The sequence below is a fragment of the Pseudonaja textilis genome, chromosome 2 (genome assembly GCF_049901715.1).
Source record: "Pseudonaja textilis isolate UNSWEBS1 chromosome 2, rPseTex1.2, whole genome shotgun sequence".
Classification (NCBI taxonomy): domain Eukaryota; kingdom Metazoa; phylum Chordata; class Lepidosauria; order Squamata; family Elapidae; genus Pseudonaja; species Pseudonaja textilis.
The window spans coordinates 233,547,268-233,570,626 of record NC_141991.1 but is presented as its reverse complement, the minus strand read 5'-3'; positions in this window follow the sequence as shown (position 1 = coordinate 233,570,626).

The following is a 23,359-nucleotide window of genomic DNA, read 5'->3' as shown; positions in this document are numbered from 1 at the left end:
CTTTTAGAGCTGAGCAAAATGGTGAGATATGGAATTATAGGTGAGATCGTAGAAATGAAATGCTATGGTTGATGTCAAGGCTCATGTCAAGACTCTACCAAGTGGGGACAAGTAAGCAGAATTGATGAATATGGTAAACATTCCCGTTTTCCCCACAGGAGGAAAAATGTTTTCGGAATGTTAACAAAGCCATGATCTTGCAGTCGACATAAAAAGAAGGAATATGAGGTACAAATTTGAGTATCTTCAGAAACTGAGTGGAAGGTTAAGATCAGCGTTAAATATAATATGGCCAGGAAGGATGCCAATTTAAAAGAAAATTGAAGGACAAGCACTTCCATTCCTCCCTTTCAGAAGATACTTTTACAACTCCTAATCAGTGGAATTTAAATAATTTCAACAACATTCAATGACTGTACTTCCAGCAAAAAACATCTTGTATTTATATTTATTCATGGCATCTGTGTTCAATTATATAAATACAAATTTGGGGGGGGGTGTATTTGTGAGTGACCGATTGTAATGGGTTTCAGAACAGTGGTTCTTTTTGTGAAAAGGTACAATGGTTTGAAGATAGAAGACAAATGTGTGTATCAGTTAGATTTACGTGATTTGTAGAGCTTTAATAAATCTTCATTTAGCATAAATTTACATATATTCTTTTTGTAAATGTCAGCCTAACAGTTACCATAGATAAAAAGATTTGTTTACAATCAAATAACCTAGGCTAGAATTCAGTTGGAAAGGAAAATATCCTTAAAAAACTGAATTAGCATAGAAAGCTGTGATTTTTCAGAGTAAGGTTGAGCAGTCTGAAGGACAAAAAGAAGGGTTTGGATAATGGTGATAGCTGACTGATAAAAAGATGCACAAGCCCTTCCAGGATAAGCACATTAGAACACGTATTTCTAGGATGAGTGTGATTTTGTTCATAAAAGAATAATATGAGACTTTGCAAAGCCTTTTCTGTATTTGCCTCAATTTTCTTTGAGACAGAAAGACAGGATATAATTTCAAATTAGTGAAAAATGGAGAGCTGAATTGTAGAACTCATGGGGGATATGTGAATTTCAAAAGAGAATTAAACTGAGTTACTAATCAAAATGATGTTATGAAAAGTGGAACCAAATACCGAACATCTTCTCCCCCTCCATATACTTTAAGATAAAACCATATTTATGAGTTCCTGAAGAGCAGAGGTGTCAAACTCCCATTGTCATGTTGTTGTCATGTGACATATCACAACTTTCCCCCCCTTTGCTAAAATGGAGGTGGAAGTGGTCAGCGTGTGACGCATCCGGCCCATGGGCCACGAGTTTGACACTCCTGCTGTAGAGAACATACCTTGATCTGAAATGTCAAAATCTGAGAGAACTTTTCAAAAATGAAGTGCTGTCTCCTCAGAGACAAAAAAACCCCCCAATAGATTTAAAGAATTACAATATTTTATAGGATTGTGTGTTTATGCTTCCTAGTTTAAACATTAATCCAGCCCCTTACAGCCAAAACAAACAATGTATTTGTGATAATATGACATGTCCTCTTCTCTATTTGGCCACATAAATTCAGAGTAATATTTCTCTATATTTCTACAGACCTTTCTTCTGAACAAAAGCTTTTCTGTCTGCATTTCTTGGCATTTTTATTTCAAGAACAATCCTATTCTCAAACTCAGTGCAGAATTCAGCTATTATTGTTTGGGGTCATAAAGGTGTATTGTAGAATGAAAAAATACACATACTAAGCTAATTGTCTTGGCAGAAATGGAGTACTAAAGTGAGAAGCAACCACACTTAGAGTAAAATGTGACTTCTTGAAGTAAAAAGTGAAAGAGCTGGATGTGTACTGAATCACACAATCAAAATGAGGTTTAGAGCTTTTTCTACTAATCGATGAATCTACTATGGGTTAGATTGGCTTCTTTTTTCTGGTCTCTAGTTTGTTTCATTTAATTTTTGTAGCACTGTCATCATTTTTTATCACACGTTTTTCTCCTAATGTTTTTGTGTACACTGTGGACTCATATACAACTATTGTCCTGAAATTTATACCATTTTTGGTATATTCTTGTTGCATATCAGTGTGCTTTTTCATCTAAACATAAACAGTATATTGCAGTTTAAAAAGAAAGATGTGTTCATTTGTGGTTGCAAATTGCATTTTAGAATTCAGGAAATGTGATTACAAAGCTTAGATTACATTTCAGTTTGGAAATTTATATTGCAACCAATGCTTTTAATTACTTTGTAATTTATAGAACTGAGATTGAGCAGTTTTTCCAAGTTTTCTGATATCAAATTATTTAGAGTGGTTAATTAGAAGAACAGCAGAAAAAGGGCAGGTAATGTAAGGATGCACAAAACATTCTGTTTTAGGATGTCCCAAGCTCATACAGATAACTCCAGAAAATTCCAGAAGATCTGAAATAAGATACCTCATAAGGATCTGTAGATGTTAAACTATGATCACATCACCGTGTATTACCAACATCTAGAGAAAGGGAAATTTGGTTTGTTTGCTTTTTTAATCCTCCATGTTATAAGTCAAAATCCTTTTTGCTATTCTGAAAGTCCTTCAAGACCTGCTCTAGGTAACTGGAAATATGTTCAATATAGCCATTGTTGAAATGACTGTTTTTATCCTCTCTTTGCCTAAGATGCTTATATTCATTTTATAATATTTCTCTTTTAAGTTACATATTTATAGTTTTATATCTATTATCTTTATATATGTTGCTTTATTTAATTTGTTATATGCTGCCCGCATCATTTTTTGTGATATGGGTGGCTATACAAATTATACAATAAATAAATAGATCAGTTGTTACTCTGTTATCTCAGTGGGTTTTTTTCCCCTTCATTTTTTTAAAAACAAGATTAGGTTCTCTACACCCCTGGTCTGCGGCCTGCTAGAAATCAGGTCACAGGAAAAATGAGCAAGCGTGCCCGCAAAGCTCCACTCACATGAGCAGTGGACAAGTGCATGCATATGAAGCTCCGGTAGCACAAGCAAAAACTGAGTTTCGTGCACAAGTGCTCTCTGCTCATGCAAGATTCATGTTTGAGCACAAGTGCCTGTTGCTCATGTGAGGAGAGCTTCGTGTGTGAGTGCAAGTGGCCTCTGCTTGCACATGAACTCCATTCGCACAAATACTGCTACCACAAATGGAGATGTGCATGCGCCTGCTACTCACATGCCTCTCCTACCACTCCAGGCTGTGCAGCCAAGCTGAAAAGGTTGGGGACCATTGTTCTATGCTTCTTATGAGATGTCACCAATAATGTTCAAGTCATCATTTTATTGCAATTAAATTTTTAAAAATGGGTGAAATCATATGAATTTGGTGTAATATCTAGTTTATCCCTCAATGATATTAGAAATGAAAAAGAGAAATCAACTCAAAGCAGATAAATGTATATTATTAGCAGAAATGGGAATGTACAGTTTATTTTTAGACTTAGGATACTAGCTTGTATTATACTAGGGATCAATTTTCATGAGACAGATAATAAATTATACAATTGTTTCCCAATATTGTTACTCTTGATTATCTAATATAGGCAATAATACAGATCTGGTGGAAGACTAAATCTTGAGTAGAGAATATTGAACCCTTCATTATACTGACTTTGGTTTAAAAAGTAGGTTTTAAAATGTAAAGTAGTTTATATGTTACTTCAAATAGAACATACAGTACATTGTCTTCCATACCTACCAATAATATCCTTATACATACAAGTGTGCATGTACATATACCCAAATGTGTACCCACATACATTTACTATTTCAGATACATACACATGCTCATAGTAGAAGTAGCATATACATATTGCAGCATATAATATAAAATATACTCTAGATCATATTTGGTTATGCCTTTGAGCATTGTGAGAATCCTCAAGACTTGCTACTAGTGTGATGGCATCTGAAGATAATGATGACATTGCAGACATGGTAATACATCAAGGAAAGCTGATAAAACACAGAGAATGTAACACTATGGCAAAGCAAGGCAGAGACAGACATGGGGGAGTAAAGCAAGAGGGGGATGAATTTGCTAATGGCAAAATCCAAGAACCAAGAAAAGAACCGGTCCCTGGCAAATTGAAGACATTTATTAGGCTAAGTAGACATGGTGAAAATGATGAATTATCACTGTACAAGCCAACCCTAAAGCTGAAAGAAGGGAGATTATACTAAGTACCTCAATCCATAGGAAGTGATATTTCATATATACATATTTGCTGCACTGAAGTATTGACCTCAAATCCAACTTGCTTCCACATACATGACAATGATACATACACAGCTTTTAAAAATTTCTCTTTAGCTTTTGTTTCCCATCATAGCAGGAATTTGTTAATTTTTTTAAGTATTGTGTAGAAAACTGCTTCTGCAATTTCAACCTTTCTCTTCAAACTTGATAGGAAACATTTTTCAAATATATATATATATATATATATATATATATATATATATATATATATATATATATATGTGTGTGTGTGTGTGTGTGTGTGTGTGTGTGTGTGTGTGTGTATTTTTGGTTGTTCGGGTTTTCTCCCACGTAAAATTGGAAGTATCTAGGTGACGTTTCGATGAAGTCTCATTCAACATCTTCAGGCTTGTGTCTTCGGCTTTGTGCTTCTCGGAGTAATGTGAGCTTGCAGCTGCTTCTTTCTTTTAACTGCTAGTGGGGGTGTGACTTGATTGGGTGGGGGCTTGGCTGTGTTCTGATTGGCTGGTGGTGTGTTCTGTTCAGGTGGGAGTTTGGTTTTGTTCAGGTTAGTCTTAGTTGCCAGGGGATTTGAGCTGGTGAGCTGTGATCCTGTTGTTTGGCTTCGCATTCATGGTCGTGCCACATCTTCATGGTGGGCGTCAGTTTGCTTCATGTATGGGTCAGAGGGGTTTGAAGTGGGTAGTGATGCCGTTTCTGTACGGCTTCTGGTCCGTGGTCGTGTCTCATCTTCTGTGTGGGTGTGAGTCTGCTTTCTACGTGGAAGTGTGGTGGTAGCATCTTGTGTAGCCCTCGTGCATGTGGGTCTGGTATCATTCTTCATGTTAGGTACTCGTTTGTTCATGAGGGCAGGTTTCCAAATGGCTGGTAGATGGGAGGTATCATCTCATTTATTCATGCATGACTCTTGTGTTTTTCATAGCAGAAACAGGAGGAAGTCAAGGATTTTGTAGCACCTTTCATTAAAAACACTGCCAAAAGAAATTTAAAACAGACTGAGAATGAGTTAGAAAAACAGAAGACTTTTTTTTCAGAAAATAGGGGACAAGGTGTGTGTGGAGGGGGGGATTTGAAGATAAACATTGGTGCCTTTGTCAGCTTTTTTAAAATGCCTAAATCAGAGAAAAAATTTAATTGATTGATAATCTAAATATTAGGCAACTTTTGGAGCTCCAATATTGAATACTCCAAGGGGGACAATTGGATTGTCCTATCCAGTTGGAAAAAAATTGTATTGGTTACTTCCAAAAACTGGAAACCATTTAGAATTGCAAAAGCAATGCTAAATAAGACATAAGACATAAGAATTTATTTGTCATTACACTCGCAAGCGGGTGCAACGAAATGAGGTGCTCTTCCACAACACCATTGAAAGAAAAATAAAATTAAACACAACAGACCATACAATAATCTTTATACAATTTAAAAATGTAAATACCCCATTACTCTCAGCCATTAAATTCCACAAAATCTTATGACCCTGCATTCAAACTCAAAACTGCACTTGGATAAAAACTGTTCTTAAATCTAGTCGTCCTTGTTCTTAATACCCTGAATCTCCTTCTCGAAGCTGATGTCCCGGATGAGAGGAGTCATTCAATATATTAAATATCTTCCTCTTACATCTATTCCTATACCGTTCTCCCAAAGAGGGGAGTGAGCAGCCAATGATGTTTTGGGCCATCTTAATCACCCTCTGAATTGCCTTTTTCTCTGCCACTGTGCAGCTCGAGAACCATACACAGAGACAGTAGGATAATATACTCTCAATTGAACTCCGATAGAAGGTAGTCAGTAGACTCTCAGCCAGTTGTTGTTTCCTAAGAATCCTTAGTAAATACAACCGTTGTTGTGCCTTCTTAATTAAAGCAGCGGTGTTTGCACTCCAGGTCAGGTCATTTGTAATGATGGTCCCGAGATACTTACATTCAACCACCTGTTCCACACGAACTCCCTCTATATACAGTGGCTGAATGTCTGCTCTTTTTTTCCTATAGTCCACTATAACCTCCTTGGTCTTCTTAATGTTAAATAGAAGATTATTATTTTTGCACCAGTGGGATAGCTGTAATACCTCATCCCGATATGCAGACTCATCATCCCCAGAAATAAGTCCTACAAGCATAGTATCATCTGCAAATTTTATTATCTTATTTTTGGGATGTTTATTTGTGCAATCTGATGAATAAATGGAGAACAGTAGTGGACTAAGGACACAACCTTGTGGAGTGCCAATGCTAAGTGTCTTGACAGTAGAAATATAATCATTCAGTTTAACTCTTTGTGGACGATTTGTTAAAAAATGCAATATCCATAAACAAATAGAATCTGGAAAATCTAGATCTTTGAGCTTGGCTATTAATCTGTGTGGTATGATGGTATTGAAAGCAGAACTAAAATCTGCAAACAACATTCTTACATAATTCCCCGGTGTTTCCAAATGGGATAAGGCCATGTGAAGCACAGTAATAATTGCATCCTCGGTTGATCTATTTTCTTTGTAAGCAAACTGAAGCCCATCAAAGGAATCAGGAAGGCAGGAGATAATATAATTTCGAACTAGCTTCTCAAAGCACTTCATTAAGATAGAAGTTAGTGCCACCGGCCTATAGTCGCTAGGACCATTTGTGGGCAACTTTTTAGGCAGTGGAACGATGGTGGAAGCCTTGAGACACACAGGAACCACACTTTGTGTCAAGGATCGATTAAAAATTTCAGCCCACACCCCAGCTAGCTGATCAGCACAATCTTTTACCACACGACCAGGAATTGAGTCGATATATAGGTGTTTTCTGAAATATAACATTATGCAGTTAGATTTATTCCAAAGTGGAGAACTAAATTCAAGTCTAAAATTTTATTACATTATATCTGAGAGATAATAAGCAAATGTTTCTATTAAAAATAGTTATAGAAGTTTATTCACAAAGGAATTACAATCTCTCTTACTCTGTTTCTCCTCCATAAAAAAAAATAGAAGATTACTTCTTTAATTCATAAGTAGCTTAAAAGACTTTAAATGCATTTTAGTCAGGTGAATCCTCTCATGATTTTTTCCTAGGAGATTAAGCATACAACAAAGCATGAAGATAAATAGTCCATGATTCTCAGAAAGAAAGAAAGAAAGAAAGAAAGAAAGAAAGAAAGAAAGAAAGAAAGAAAGAAAGAAAGAAAGAAAGAAAGAAAGAAAACAAAGTGTGCTGCTATTCTGATGTATAAACTAGGCATAAATTTTAATTTTGGGGATTAATGTTATAACGTTAAAAGCCAGATATTAAAATCCATCTGGGCAATGTGTTTGTTTGTGCCCTTCCCTTGCATTGTTGTTTCTAACCTCACTCTAATTATGCTTACAGCTTCTAGCTGAGTACAAATCTTACATACTATTTAACATCAAGAGAAAAATTGCCAGAGAAACCATGAAGAGCAGAAAAGTGAAGAATAGAATTAAAAAGAATTTCTGTCAAATTGTAAAGTAGTAGGAAACCCAGTTCTACCTGGTTAGTATGTAGGTTAGTGTGTTGAAATGCTATAATAACAACTGTATTGTTAAAGTGATGCCTCTTTGTATAATGTTAGATTTGATAAAAATCTTTTAGAAATCTCATTTAGATGCTGTTTGTTTGACTTCTATTACCTCTCACCTTCCAGTGTTTAAAATGTTTCTACATTTTTTAATAGTTTTTGTTACATAATTTTACATATATAATAAGAAATAAATTCAAAGAAAAACTATAGTAAATGCAAAAAAAGTATATATATGTGTGTGTGTGTGTGTGTGTGTGTGTGTGTGTGCGCACATACACAGACAGATGATAGATTGATAGATAGATCTTCCTTTTGAAAGTTATACATACAATTCTGATCAAACCTGTTTTTCTAAGATTTCATCATACTTTCCTTGTTTCTGTAATCTATTCTTTCTAATCATAAAAGTTCTAAGTCATAAAATCATTTTCATGTGTATGTCAACAATGGCTTTTGTCTTTAATCAAACAAGTCAATCTGACCATTTCAACAAGATCTGTCAATTTTACCAACCAAATGTTTTACCTGAATGCATGTTCTAATTTTACTGCACTAGTCATATATTGAAATAACCATTTGTGGTTTTTCTTTAATTGTTTATCCAAAGTTCAGACTTCAAATGAATATTCTCCGGCATAACGTAATGATACATCATTTGATAAACACTTTCTTTAAGATTATAACATAATATGAATTGACCCATCTGTATGTTACAAACATTTTTTTTTTACTCTACTTTATCATAAGTTCTTTAACTTGTTCTTTCATTTCCAAATTTCAACAAAAATGTATACATTTTAGCAATTAAGTGTCCATAATTGATACAAAATTGTACTTCAAATTCTGACTTACTTTGTTCCACGTTATAAGCATTTTTATGCATTTTAAATCATTATGATAACTATGATGGGAAAACCATTGACAACAATGTCTTTCTTCCATTAGTTGCTTTCTGGGATTAATTTGATGTTCCCTTTGATGATTTTTCTATAATTCCTGGGACATTAACCATTTGTCTTTGTGTATTGTTATTTCTCTTCTATAAAATGCTTCTTGAGCTGAGATCCAAAGAGTTATTTTTGCATTTATCTCTGTTCCATATTCTCATCTGTTTAATGGTTTTTAAAATCAACATTAACTTTAGCATAACTTAATCATACCATAAATATCCATGCCATCCAAATCTCAATCTGTGTGTTTCTGACTCTAAAAGTGTTTTGTTTCTGTGATCTTTGGGAAATTCTGTTTATATAAATATTCAACCACTTTTTCCAAGGAAGTTTCTTGACATTTATGTAAAGTAAAATAATACTGATGGAATGCTTTTCACTTATTTGCATTATCTATTATCATTGTATTTCCTTCTTGTAACTGTAATACCACTTTCTTTTCTTTTTGCTATTTATATACCAACCATTTTCTCACTTTATTTGCAAATTGAAATTTTATTTGTTTCCCATACTTTATTTTTATTTCCATCTCTATCGTTGTTAATGTACAGTAGATAATGTCTCTGTAGAATCTTAATTTGGTGGACAATAGTGGTCCTTTAGGGACATTTTTCTATTTTTTCTTCCTTTTTTTAAATCTCCTCCCAAAAATTTGTATCTTTTCTTTCCTTTTTTTAAAAAAAATCACTGTTATGTTGTAAAATATCCTCTTAGACATGTTTTGCTTGCATTCCAATCTTTCTTAGGCCTTAAGATTAGGATTGTTTCAAAATAATTATTTTAATCATTTTAAACCTTCACCAGAATTTTCTTTTGCAACAGCATATCATTCAGTCCCCATCTTTTTAAAAGTTAAAAGTCATTGGACTGTGGTCTGAGAAAATATTTGATATATTTCCTCTTTAGCAGTGAAAGCCTTAGAGATTGAGTTGATATCTATTTTGCAAAAAGAAATGATGTACAGAAATATAAGTAAATTCTTCTGAGTCAACATTTTTTATATTTTTATACCTTCAAATTGTCCATTAAATCACAGAAAGCTTTGGTAGTAAAAAGTTTCTATATTTCTGACTGGTTAGAGCAAGGTAAAGTAATTAAAGCCAACAATAATTAGCATAGTTAAACCCAAGTAAATAGAATGATGAACTAGCTAATCTTGACCTACAAAAAAAAACAGCAATAATGTGGTGCTCTGGTATACTTAAGAATGTAACAATTGCTGTTGTTTTTTTGTAGGTCAAGATTAGCTAGTTCATCATTCTATTTCCATGGCCAATGAAATGCTTCTGATGAATCAGAAACTTGGAATGAAGCACTGGCCTTTACGTTTTATTCAGGTCCAACAGGAATATGCTGCTATTGATCATATGCTTCACAAAATAAAATGCCCATATACATAAAAGTACATACACACAAACTTAACACACATTTGACAAATGAGAGAGAAAGAAAGAAAGAAAAAGGCCCTAATAAATAAATCATTATTTCAATATGCAACATAATATAACTAAGAGGTACAATATTATTATTGATCTGTTCTTCGATTAATCAATTGAGAGATGCAAGCCATAAGGTTTCACAGTACTATTATACTTGATTTTGTGTGCAGTGAAATGAACTTTTATTGTTTTATATTGGTTCTATATTTTGGGGAGGACTTAGTAAGTTGTTCTCAAATGAAGCTTTTTCCTAAGAGCCATATTTTCTTAATACCATCAAACTGTATTTTCACAAACACACAAAATGAAATCGTGTATGGTCAGGGAAGAGGGAAACCAAGAACCCAGGAAATGAAAGGAGATTTGCTGAGAAGCAATCCCCAATGGGACCTTTGGGTCAATAGCAATAGCACTTAGACTTATATACCAATTTATAGTGCTTTACATCCCTCTATAAGTGGTTTCCAGAGTCAGCATAATGCCCTCTAACAATCTGGGTTCTTATTTTACCCTCCTCAGAAGAATGGAAGGCTGAGTCAACTTTGAGCCTGGTGGGATTTCATCTGCCAAATTGCAGGCAGCTACCTGTCAGCAGAAGTAGTTTGCAGTACTGCACTCTAGCCATTGTGCCACTGAGGTTCTAATAGTCATGCTCTGCATTTGGGCATAAGAACATAAGGAGTACTGTTCTAGATCATACCAAAGGCCTACCTAGTCAAATAGAGGGTTCCCACCATGGCTAAACAGATGTCTCTGAAAAACGTTTATGGAAAACAATAATGTAACAATATATCTGCCTGATTATAGTTTCAACATCTGCTTGTGCATATTTTACCTAAAATAATATTTAACTATGATGATTTGCATCCATTGGTACTCTAGTCTTTCATGACTATATTACATCAACAGAAAATTTAAAAATGAAAATCTGCAGGTTTGATTCAATGCTGGCACTTCGGTAACAATGTACTTTAAATGGGAGTAGTAGTTACCAACACGTGCCTGAGAAAAAAGCAGACTCATTATCTAATGTTCTCTACTTTGTAGAGACTTAATTTTCATCCTGTTCCTAACCCTGAGACCCATTTATAACAAAAGGAAAAGTGTTATCTAAATATATCCTTTAATCCAACTCCTGCCTTTACCACCCCATGATGCATCTATTCCAGGAACAACAGCAATAAAATATATCCAGGCCTGATTTATTTTACTGAAATATTATTTAATCACTCACTAGTGTGCCACTTCATATGGTACAAATATAACAGGTTTCTGCTATGGACCTGGGAGGTAGGGAGGATTATGCATCTTCTTTTTTGAATATAGTAGAATCCTTCTGAAGCCTGGCTCATATGCATAGCAGAAGCATATATCCAAAGCCATATTCAATATTTATTTATTTTTAATTATTTTATTTGTCAATTGTTTACAAGATAATAAGTATAAGTGTATACATAATTATGAATACATGATATGGGTACATATAAGAAAAATAAAATAAAAATAAAAGAAACAATAGGACAGGGACGGTAGGCACGTTGGTGCGCTTATGCACGCCCCCTACAGACCTCTTAGGAAAGGGGTGAGGTCAATAGTAGACAGTCTAAGGTTAATATCTGGGAAACTCATGGAAAAAATAATCAAGCTACAAATCTGCAAATATCTCAAAGCAAGCAAAGTTATATACAGAAGGCAACATTGGTTTGTCAAAAAAAAAAAAAAAAACCAGATCATGCCAAACAAATCTTATTCAATTCTTTGACAAAGTGTCTAAATTAGTGAAACAGTGAAACATTGTGGACATAGTATGCTTGGATTTCAATAAGGAATTTGACAAAGTAGATCACAACCTACTTCTTGCAAGTTAGATGTGGGATAGACAGCAACACCACCAAATGGATTCATAACTGGCTGATAAACTACACTCAATGTATAGTTCCTTAATAGAACTACATTTACATGAAGGGAAGTAAGCAGTGGAGTACTCGAGGTTCTGTCTTATACCCAGAACTTTTCAATATCTTCATCAATGATTTAGATGAAGGGCTAGAATGGTAACTCAAATAGGCAGACAACACCAAACTGGCAGGAATAGCCAACACCCCAGATAATAGGCTCAAGATCCTGAAGGATCTCAACAGACTTGAATGCTGTGCCCTATCTAACAAAATGAAAATCAGTGTAGAGAAAAGTTTCACACTTAGGCAAGAAAAACCAAATGAACAGGTATAGAATAGGTGGAACCTGGCTCAATAGCAGTAACTGCAAGAGGGATTTTGGAGTTCTAGTGGATACTCCACTTAGAATATGAGCCAGCATCCTAGACTGCATTAACAGAGGGATAGAAACAAGATTATAGGAAGTGCTAGTACGATTTTATGATGCCTTGGTAATACCACACTTGGAATACCGCATCCAGTTTAGGTTGCTACAATATAAAAAGGGTACTGAGACTCTGGAAAGAGTGCAGATAAGAACAACAAAGATGATTAGGGGGGTGGAGGCTAAAACATATGAAAAAAGATTGTGGGAACTGGTTATGTCTGGTCTAGTTAAAAGAAGGATTAGGTTTGACATGATAGCAGTGTTCCAATATTTGAGGGGCTACCACAAAGAAGATGGGGGAGGGTCAATCTATTTTGCAAAACATCAGAAGGCAAGATAAGAAGTGATGGATGGAAACTAATTGTTCTGGACCTTAAAACCATTACCTGATTATAAAGCAGACAGATAACTCCATAAAGCATCCATACAAAGTTTTTGGTTCATCAGGCATCCTCAAGATAACTCACGGTTACATCGAGATTCATCTCAATGTCCAACTCTTTGCATAGCTGACTTTCTGGTGTAAAAGGATGTTCATCTTTCATCCCCAAAATGAAGGAGCAAGGGGGTGAGGCAGCAGCATGCTGCTGGGTTCCAGGCAAGAGTGCTGGGTTCCAGGCAAGAGTGAGGAAACCTCCCCCAACCCGCCAAGAGTTAATTCAGGGACCAATCAGGATTACAGATGTGGCCACATGACATGGACTACATTTCCTAGGATACCTTAACTACATTTACCATGATGCATTCCCTTAAGGGGATAGCTCCCAATTCCTGACTAACTATCCCAGTTCCCAATTAACTATGCATTTCCTGAACAGCACACTAATCAAGGAAAAAAGCAAACTAGAACTCAGGAGAAATTTCCTGACAATGAGAACAATCAAGCAAAGGAATGGCTTGCCTTCAGAAGTTGTAGGTGTTCCATCACTGGAGGTTTTTAAGAAGAGATTGGACAACCATTTGTCTAAAATGGTATAGGGTCTCCTGCTTGAGCAAGGTCCCTTCCAAGGTCTCTTCTAAATCGGTAATTCTGTTATTTACCATTGATAATCTGGGCCAAACATTGGTTATATGCAATTTGTACTGGTGATCTTCCTGTGATATGATAACATGTGACTTCTGGGAATTGAAGTCTACACATCTTCAAGTTGCCAAGATTGAGAAACATTGATCTATGCAAAGACTCAAAAAGGAAAAGATCGTAGTATTCGGTAGATTGTCCTTTATCCTGAAAGTCACATTAGCATTATCTGTTTGGGAAAATTCCTGGTTCTTTCTCCTACAAGACATAGTCTTGGTAAGATATGCATGAGCAATAGCAAGTGTGGCAATTTTTGTTTTATCTCATTTTTCAAGCATTGTGAAAGCCAAACTGTTTCCTGCATTGAAGGTGTTTTGCTGTGATTTAGAGTTGAATATAATTAAACCCCTACCATCAATTTTGACAGAACATCCTGTACATTGTAAAGAGGCAACCAGACTCAGATTGTTTGCACTAAAGATATTTGACATCTCTTTATCTTCCTGATGGAAGCCTGTTATCTTACATACAGCACAATCCACAGGAGTAGGCTAACTTTATTGTGCCTTGATTGACAGATTAGCAAAGTGATAGACTTTGACAAACATGAGAGCAGCGTCTTGATTCATTCTGAGAAAAGAACATTTACAAATGAAAGCAGCCACACAATAGGAAATTCTTTTGATTTGGTTGCCTGGATAATATTTATATACAAATATGACAGCTACTTCTTTACACAAAGTGTATGACTAGGTCTGCTCAGGTTTAGCAATCCAGGCATTTGTATCCTAACTTTCAAAATAGCAAAACAAGGCCAAGTTTGGACATTTCTTTATTTATTAAACTTACTATGCTAACAACTACAGACATATGGCCAGTTTCTAAAACTGAATGAGGTATACGATCAGAATGGCTATGGAGATTCTCAGTCACCCAGGTCATGGTTGTCCCAAAGGTGCTTTCTTTTTTCAAGAGGCAACTGGACTTTGGGATATGCAATCAGAAAATACACAAGTGATGGTCTTCCTCCAAGATCCTCAAAATTGAGCATTGTGACTAACTATGAGAAATACCACAATGGTTTCTCTTTCTATTATAATGGCTACCCAAGTCAAATACATTCTGGGATAAATAGGTGTTAGGAAACCAACATGGTGTAGATCACTGTTGCTCAACCTTGGCAACTTTAAGATGTGTGGATTTCAGCTCCCAGAATTCTCCAACCAGCAAGCTTGTTTGGGTGCTGGAGGTTTGGGCCAAGAATAGAGAAACTTAGATTCAAATGTACAATCATCCATAGCAATAGCAATAGCACTTAGACTTATATACCACTTCACAGTGCTTTACAGCCCTCTCTAAGTAGTTTACAGAGTCAGATTAATCTCCCCAACAATCTGGTTTCTCATTTTACCAACCTTGGAAGATGGAAGGGTGGGTCAACTTTGAGCCTGGTGAGATTTGACCTGCCAAATTGCAGGCAGACGGTGGCCAGCAGAAGTAGCTTGCAGTACTGCATTCTAACCACTGCGCCACTTTGGCTCTTGCACATGCATTTCACCATATTTATTTATTTCCCATTTGCAGACTTTTAGCCTTACATGCCACATAGAGTTTGAGTGGGAGGTAGATAACCAAATATCAAATCTGCAGCTCCTGGTGCAAAAATGAAATATGAATGTGATGAATAATATAATTTTAAAAGCCTGATTATAATTCACCATAATTCTAATATTCTAATGCCCGTGGGCCACCTGTGGCCCTGGGCAGCCAATAATTCAGCCCCAAAAGATCATAAACTTTTAACATTGTTATATGATTTATATACATTAACTAAATTATATATTTTATATGCAACTGAAGACAATTCCTCTTCACCCAATGTGACCCAGTCAAGCTAAAAGGTTACACACACACGTATACACCTCACCATGTTCTATCAATCTATCAGAAACTCAATCTTTTAATGCATTTTAAATCTAGATCATATGCTAGATCTTAGCATGTTTCATAGTTAGAGTCTTCTCTGCTTAGGCATAAGGTGGTCAAATAAAATCAAATTGTGTACATAAGAAACACCTACCAAAAATATCTCTTCCTCATATATTTGGACAACATCATCAAAGTGTAGAGTGATGATATTGTCCAAATATGTAACTCAGTTTTCATCAAGCTGTTTCCCTCCAGATGTTTTTAATCCAAAACTCTCAGAATTCTCACCATAGGTTGAAATTCTAAGGCAGTGACGGCTAACTCTTTTGGTACCGAGTGCCCAAAGCAGACATGTGTGCATTCCCAAAATGCAACACATGGCCACACACGTGTCCCACCGTGCATGCGAGTGCACCCCAGGTGTGTGTGTGACTCCTGCATGTGTGCCCCACCCCCGTAAGTGTGCTCCCCGTGCATGTGCAGACCTGAACACCAGCTGGCTGGCAGGAGGTGCATGTACACATGCGTGGCAGAGCTGAGCTGGAGCGACGGCTTGCATGCCCAGAGAGAGGGTTCTGCGTGCCACCTCTAGCACATGTGCCATAGGTTTGCCATCACGGTTTAAGGCATGACTTAAATTGCTAAGAGTTATAGGTCCAATACCAATAATACTGTTGTTTTGAACTTCTTTAGGACTGGCTTTTACAACTTATAAATAAAACTTTCAGATAAGCATGGCTAGGACATCACTTTTTCCTTCTTCAAGGTAACTCACTAAAGAATTGCATTCAGATGTACAGTAACCAAATGATTTTGGTTCACCTAGGTAAGCTAAGCAGTTAGTGCTTGGATGGACATCATAGAAAATCTCAAGATTTCCTAGAAAAGGAAGTAAAAGGAATATCCCCAAGCAGACAGTGACTCCTCATATTGTTGCCAAAATAACCACATGGTTATATCCATAAGCTGTTTGATTTGAAGGAAATTTTAATTCTTTTTTAATATCTGAGTTTCTTTCTCATGTATTTCAAAGATACAATTCTCTTATTCGTCTCTATCCAGGCAAAAGTTCCAACTGTCATAGAAGTAAAACATTCCTAGTTGTCGGTGCAGCTGAAATAATCAGTAAGACATAGTGGAGAAACAAATGTTCACCACCTTTGCCTCTGCAATCATGGGACTTCGTCAGCTCCTATGATGATGACAAAACAACTCTATTGATTGTTCACACAAGCACGATTTCAAAGTTTACAGATATTGCGCAATCACCTTCGTTCATCAGGATGTGTTGACTTCTGCCAGCTTGTTCTGGAATCTTATCTTGCAAGGGTGTTATTTTTAAATAAAGCTATCACACCTACTTCAAAAGTACCTTATCTCCCTTTCTTTCTTTTCTCCCCACTTCCTTTTTTAAAGTTGCAATCAGCAGAAATAACATTATCAACATTTATTGAAAAGTTAACTAAACAAACTCCAGGGCCGATCAAATGTAGCCATTGTAGGAATTTCTTCTACTATATACAGTGAGTGACATTCAGACAGGTTATACATCATATAGAAAATATCACACAAGCAGGATGCGTCAGGCAGGATGGCATATTGTTTCTTGCTAGGGAAAGACTTCTTCCTTATCTTTCAGTTCTGATGGCAATAGAATTCAAAACAGGTTCAGATGTCTTTCATTAAGTAGTTTTATCTTTCTTTCTCTTTCTCTGTCTTTCTCTCTCCCCACACCCTTTCTCTTTCTCTTTCTCTTTCTGTGTGTTCAAGTTTGTGTGTGTACATATCCTCTGATCTCCCCTACAACACTTGGTTATTCTGCTTTAGCAGGTTTTTTTTTAAATGCTTTTTTGGTGCATCCAAATTCATTAGATGTGATCCCAAAGTTGTAGTTACCAAATGAAGTTTTCAAATGGGAATTCATGCAGCTCATAGTTTCTTGTCCTCCAATTTCTGTTTCCTATCCCCAAAACAAAGAGAGTGTATTACTATTGATGAGCAAAATAAAAACTTAAGGAATGCATCGTTTTTCACCATTTTCCCTCCACCACTCTACCAAAGCCAGTGAAAAGAGGCCCTAATAATAAATGCTGTGTCATGCAAATGATTTGAATTTCTATCCTTAAAATCCCATGGCCTAAAATCGAATCCCCAGAGTTTGCTATTTTATTATCAAATATTTGTAGTCTAATTTTGGTCTAATTGTTTTGGGGGGGAGGCTGTGGGAAGAGAGATTTCTAGAGGAAATGGAATCATGGTCCCAAAGGCTTCTTAGTAAAATTGATAACACATTTCCCCTGGAAAAAGTCCATCACTATTCTATGCAATTTCTTCTAGATGTATGGTACATGGTATGCACTTTTTTGCATCCTAAAAATTGTACCTCAAGTTTAGAATAAAAAGATGAATAATAAATTGGATAATTTGTTGTTAATATTTAAAAGGACAAGAATAATCTTTAAACATATATTATAGGTTAAATTTGAATTGGATGAAAACCACTTTTCAAGTTACAATAGCTAGAAATCACACCAAAATTGCAATATAAGGGGTATAGATCAGTGGTGGGATTCAATTTTTCTTACTACCGGTTCTGTGGGCATGGCTTGGTGGGCGTGACAGGGAAAAGATACTGTAAAATCTCCAGTCAGAGGTGGCATTTGCCGGTTCTCTGAATTATTTCTGCTACCGGTTCCCAAGAACTGGTCAGAACCTGCTGAATACCACCTCTGGTACAGATCCAAATATTAAATGCAGTGATCCTAACAACTAGGTTAGATGCTAGGAAGGTGCTGTAGATCAGAGGTATCAAAACTCACATCATCACAGCGAGACATATTGGGACTTTCCCCCCCTTCGCTAAACCAGGAGTGGATGTGGTCAGCACATGACGCATCGGGCCCATGGACCGTGAGTTTGACACCACTGCTCTACATTGTTCAGCTCCTTACTCTTTTTTCCCACAAAACTAAGAGATCTGTTTGCTTAATCATTCATGTCAGTGTGTTTAAATAAATGCCTATAGCTTATAAATATTACAACCACAACTTTTTAATTCCACTAGACCAGTGATGGCTAACCTTTTTGCCACAAGTGCCCAAAGTGCGCGCGCAAGCCCCCAAATTGTAATGCGCACACACCCCCATACATGCATGCACACACTCTACATGTGCCCTGTCCCATGCATGAGTGTGTTTCCCCCCTGCATGTGCCCCACCCCCACACAGAGACCCAAAGACCAGCTGGCCGGTGGGGTTGTATGCTCCTGCACGGCAGAGCTGAGCTGTGGCGATGGCTCGGAGAGGGCTCTGGGTGCCACCTCTGGCACATGTGCCATAGGATTGCCATCATGGCACTAGATAGACTGTTTCTACCCACACAATGAGGTAAATCCTGGAATATGAATCCATTAAAAAAAAGAAACATTATGAAAAAAAACACCTGTATTTAGTGCTACTTTAAATTTCAGTTGCTTCATCTGCAAGTTGTTTGTTTTTTAAAAAAATATGCAGTTCTTTTAAAAAAGGTTTAGCAATTTGTGATCCCTCAGTGTCCAATTTAACTTAGGACATCTGCACAGTAGTAACTTGGGACAGAGAAATCCCAGGATGGTAGCTTTGACTTATAATTGAAATTCCCTTTAGATCTGTTAGCATGGCATGATAGATTTTAGTGGAAATTACAGTATAAGTGAAAGATTTCCATGAGGAAAAGTTCTCCTGTTTCCATTCTTAAAAATCCCCAAACTCCCCAAATCAAATAAAAAATGATTTAACAGTTCCATCTTTTCTGATTACATAAGTATATTAACAGATTTTATTGCAGCTTTCTGGTAGCTTGGGGCCTAAGCTGTCCAATTCTCTTTTAAAAATCAGTTATCCCATTCAAAAATAAGACTTGGTTGTAAGTATAATGAAGTTGTTCCTTAAGTGTGGACAGCTTAAGATGTTGTGTCTGTCAAAATGAACTGATGATGCATTGTATTTAAAGGAGACTTCAGATAATACCATGGAGAACATTAACAAAGTATGTTATTTGCTTAATGTGGTTACCTGTACCAACAGATATTCTACTTGAATATAGTTAGTCAAAGCAATTTCTTTGACTTCAGATATGTCTATTGGAGGAGATAAATTGGGAAGAGAACCCCATATTAGTTTAAGCATTGAAAGAACAGAAATCACAATTTAAAACAGACTGACTTATTTACTGTCTTACTTACTGTGATTTGTTTTACTAATAACATTAGGTTTATATTTTTTTTCAAAGAAATATAATTGGCCCAACCATCATGAGCCCAGCCTGTCCCATATCAGGTCTGCATAGTTCTTGGATATCATCCATTCCAGAAGTAGTTTTATCATCAAATACTATAGTTTGAAATACTTCTGCACCAAACAGTGACTTGTTGTTCTCGACAATTTTATTCTGCTTAAAAGAGGATTCTGCTTTTCGGCTGTGTATTCATGATGATTGAGATTTTCTTTCAAATTTCTTTCTGGTGTACTAGAAGAGCAACAAGCCAAATAATGAAACCTGTATCATGACTTTCTACTATGGAAATTCCATGATTTCTATACATAGGCACATAAGGACAAAAACAAGGGATTTGCAACATAATATTTCAACCCATGTTTAGCCCTTTTCTCCTTTTTTTTCATCATCATGATTTGTGGTGGTTAAGGAGATTTTAAATATATGCTGGTGTCATTTTCTGTTACATTTCTTTTCATCCCCAGCTGTATACACTTCCTAATCTAGAAATGTTGTCTCAGATTTAATTAGAGTTTAGAAAGTCAAATTGCTAGAAAATAGATTGGACAATGAAAAATCCTCATAATTAAACAAGTGTGAGAACATTGCTCTTCCCTGATTGAAATCCCTGACATACACTTCTTTGAAAAACATTTCAAATACAAATTGGAATTCACCAGGTCAAAGAACAACAGGTAAAACCTTTTCAAAAATATTTTAGTCTTTTTCCTGTAACAGTTGTCGACTGTTGGACCAACCTTGTCAAGAATAGACTCTGTGTGTATATATAATAACTAAATGTATTTGTAATATCCAGAGATACAATGCCAACCAGAAATGGTGCAAATGACCAAATGACTGCAAGGAATATAAATCCTTCCATCCTCCACCATTCTGTCAGAATGGAAAAAGCTTCTGGGATCAGAAGTGAAATGTCTTCAAGAAAAAACAAAGAAAATCCAGTTGCTTCTTGAAAAAACACCTTTGGGAATGCCACCAGTAACATCTACAACAATAGCAATAGCACTTACATTTATATACCACTTTACAGCCTTCCCTAAGTGGCATATTGCCCCCAACAATTTAGGTCCTCATTTTACCCACCTCAGAAGGATGGAAGGCTGAGTCAACCTTGAGCCTGGTGAAAGTCAAACTGCCAAATTGCAGGCAGCTGGCAGTCAGCAGAAGTAGGCTGCAGTACTGCACTCTAACCACTGCCCCATCATGGCTCATACAAAATGCCTTTATGTCAAAATAAAAGCATGCGATACCATTGAATAACCACATACCTATGCATTTTTATCATAATGTCTGACCCATGAAATACAAATGGCTAATGTTGACATGATGATGTCATCAGCAGACATTGTCATTTGCCTTTGCCTGCTCCCTGGAGACTCCCATAGAAGCAGCCTTAGAAATATCTATGTTATAGACAGCTATTATAAGATTATTCCCATATACAAGAATCCCATTAATTTTATTATACAGTATCAGTATGACAAATCAGTTAGTTACAACTAGTCTTGAGCAAGAAGATTACCTTTTTTTAAACATTAACCTGAATTTATCATCATTGTAAGGTCTCACATTTGATTATTAGTTCCTAACCACACCAGATACAGGACAGGTCAAGCAAAATTGATTTTGTTCTGGCCCAGGTGCATGATATGTTTCCTTTGAAGTACTGTTGTTTCAAGACTACATCTAGACTTCAAAGAATGTTATTTCAGGCAAAAGATATCCGTAGGCATGAGCACTGCTACTAGGAAAATTTCTAATAAATAAATAAATGTCAGATAAACTAATCAAAATTTGTTAAATACCAGCCCTTTGTGCAGGTGATAAAGTTCACTCACTATCAGAATGGTGCAATGAATAAACCTGAACAAGAAACGTGGACGCCCATGTACTTACTTTGTCAATACCAATGGCAGAACAATGGCGGCTATCAGAAATGAGCCCATACTGTGTCAGAAAAAAAAAATAATCAGACATAGTTGTCATCTAGCCTAACTGATGTATTTTTTTTAAAAAAAAACAATGACTACCTTGTATGTTAGGAAATTTAAATGGGCTCCATTCTTTAGCATGTTTCTTAAAGAGTAAGAGCATTTGAACATAGTGGATGGGCCTGGCTGAAGGCTTTCTAACGGGACAAAATAAATCAAGAAATGTATAATGTTGTACTATATGGAGTGACAATTAAATTTATTATTAATTTAGAAAGAGATAAACATTTTTATTAGGAGAAAGACTTTACTTAATGCTTTATAGAACTATAGGCAAATCTAAAGAACCTAAGAACTTCTATTCATTTCCCTTCTTATGAATTTGTTTATCTCTGTAGCTACAATATAAGTAAATATGATCTCCAATGTTACATTCCTGCTCATGGCTTAATGGGGATAAAAGAAGAATATGTGTATGAATTATATTGTAACATTCAGTTCGAATTTACTGAATCCCTAACTAAATCTTCACACCTATAAACCACGCTCCTTTAAAGTCCCTGGATCTTTTCAACAAACCGAAACAATCTACTTTTTGAGAACAAAAAAATAGGACAAGTGTATTTGTATTGTTGTAGCATTAAATATGGATGAACTTTATGAACTATAAATTTGTAAGTATAATTGTTAGACATACAAAGAAGAAATTTTAGAAATCATTAAATGGAAGGGAGAAAGAGAAGTGGTTCAACATTGTTCTGAGTTAAATTTAAAAGATGTCTTGTCACTTTTTCAGGATCTATCCATATTTCCTTTTAATCTATTCCCTTTATTCCTTAACTTTACGTCCATTTAAAGCTGTATGAATTCCTCTTCTGGGTCACATAACATTTTGTGAACATTCCTGATGGTTCAGTTGATGCACAAATCACAAGCTATAAATATGTAAATTGTACATTTTCATGCTAACACAAGTTCTATTTCAGAATTTTCAAGACTAAAACCAATGTGGCCATACATTCAGATGTATGCAAATCCTGTCAACACAAGATATACAGGTAATGAAATGTGCTAGATTCTATTATTCTGCAAGATTCTGTGATTTTTTTTTTAAAAAAATAACAAGTTCCTAAACTTATGACTGATGAAATTCCATATCAGCATTATTTTCTCATAATTTTTTCACTGGACACTGAAAATTTCTTGTACTCTTAAATATTTGACAATCGTGATATTAGATTATGGTATGGTGCCCAAAGAGAGGGAAAGCAGCTTCAGTTATCAAGGTGGGGAAAAACCATACCATGTGAAAATTCTACAAAATGATATTTTCTGTTTCTCTAATTATTCAACATTCATTTATTTATTCAAGAAAATTTATATTGCCACCCAACTCACTCTCAGTAACCCTGGGCAGCTTACAAAGATAATAATAATAATAACCCAATAATAAACATATAATAATAAAAACCTAATAATAAAAACCAATAAGAAGCAATAACCTCCAGTCCTGATGACAAGAATCAATCAAATAAGCCATTTGATGGGCTGCATCCCACTCTACGTTCCCCAGGCCTGGTGGGAAAACAAGATATTCAGGGCCTTGCAAAAGAGTGTCAAAATGGGGGCTGATCTTATCTGATTGAGGATGATGTTCCGTAGAGAGGGATGTTCCATGGAGAAGGCCCTTCTTCTTGGTCCTGCTAGATGTAACTCCTTAGGAG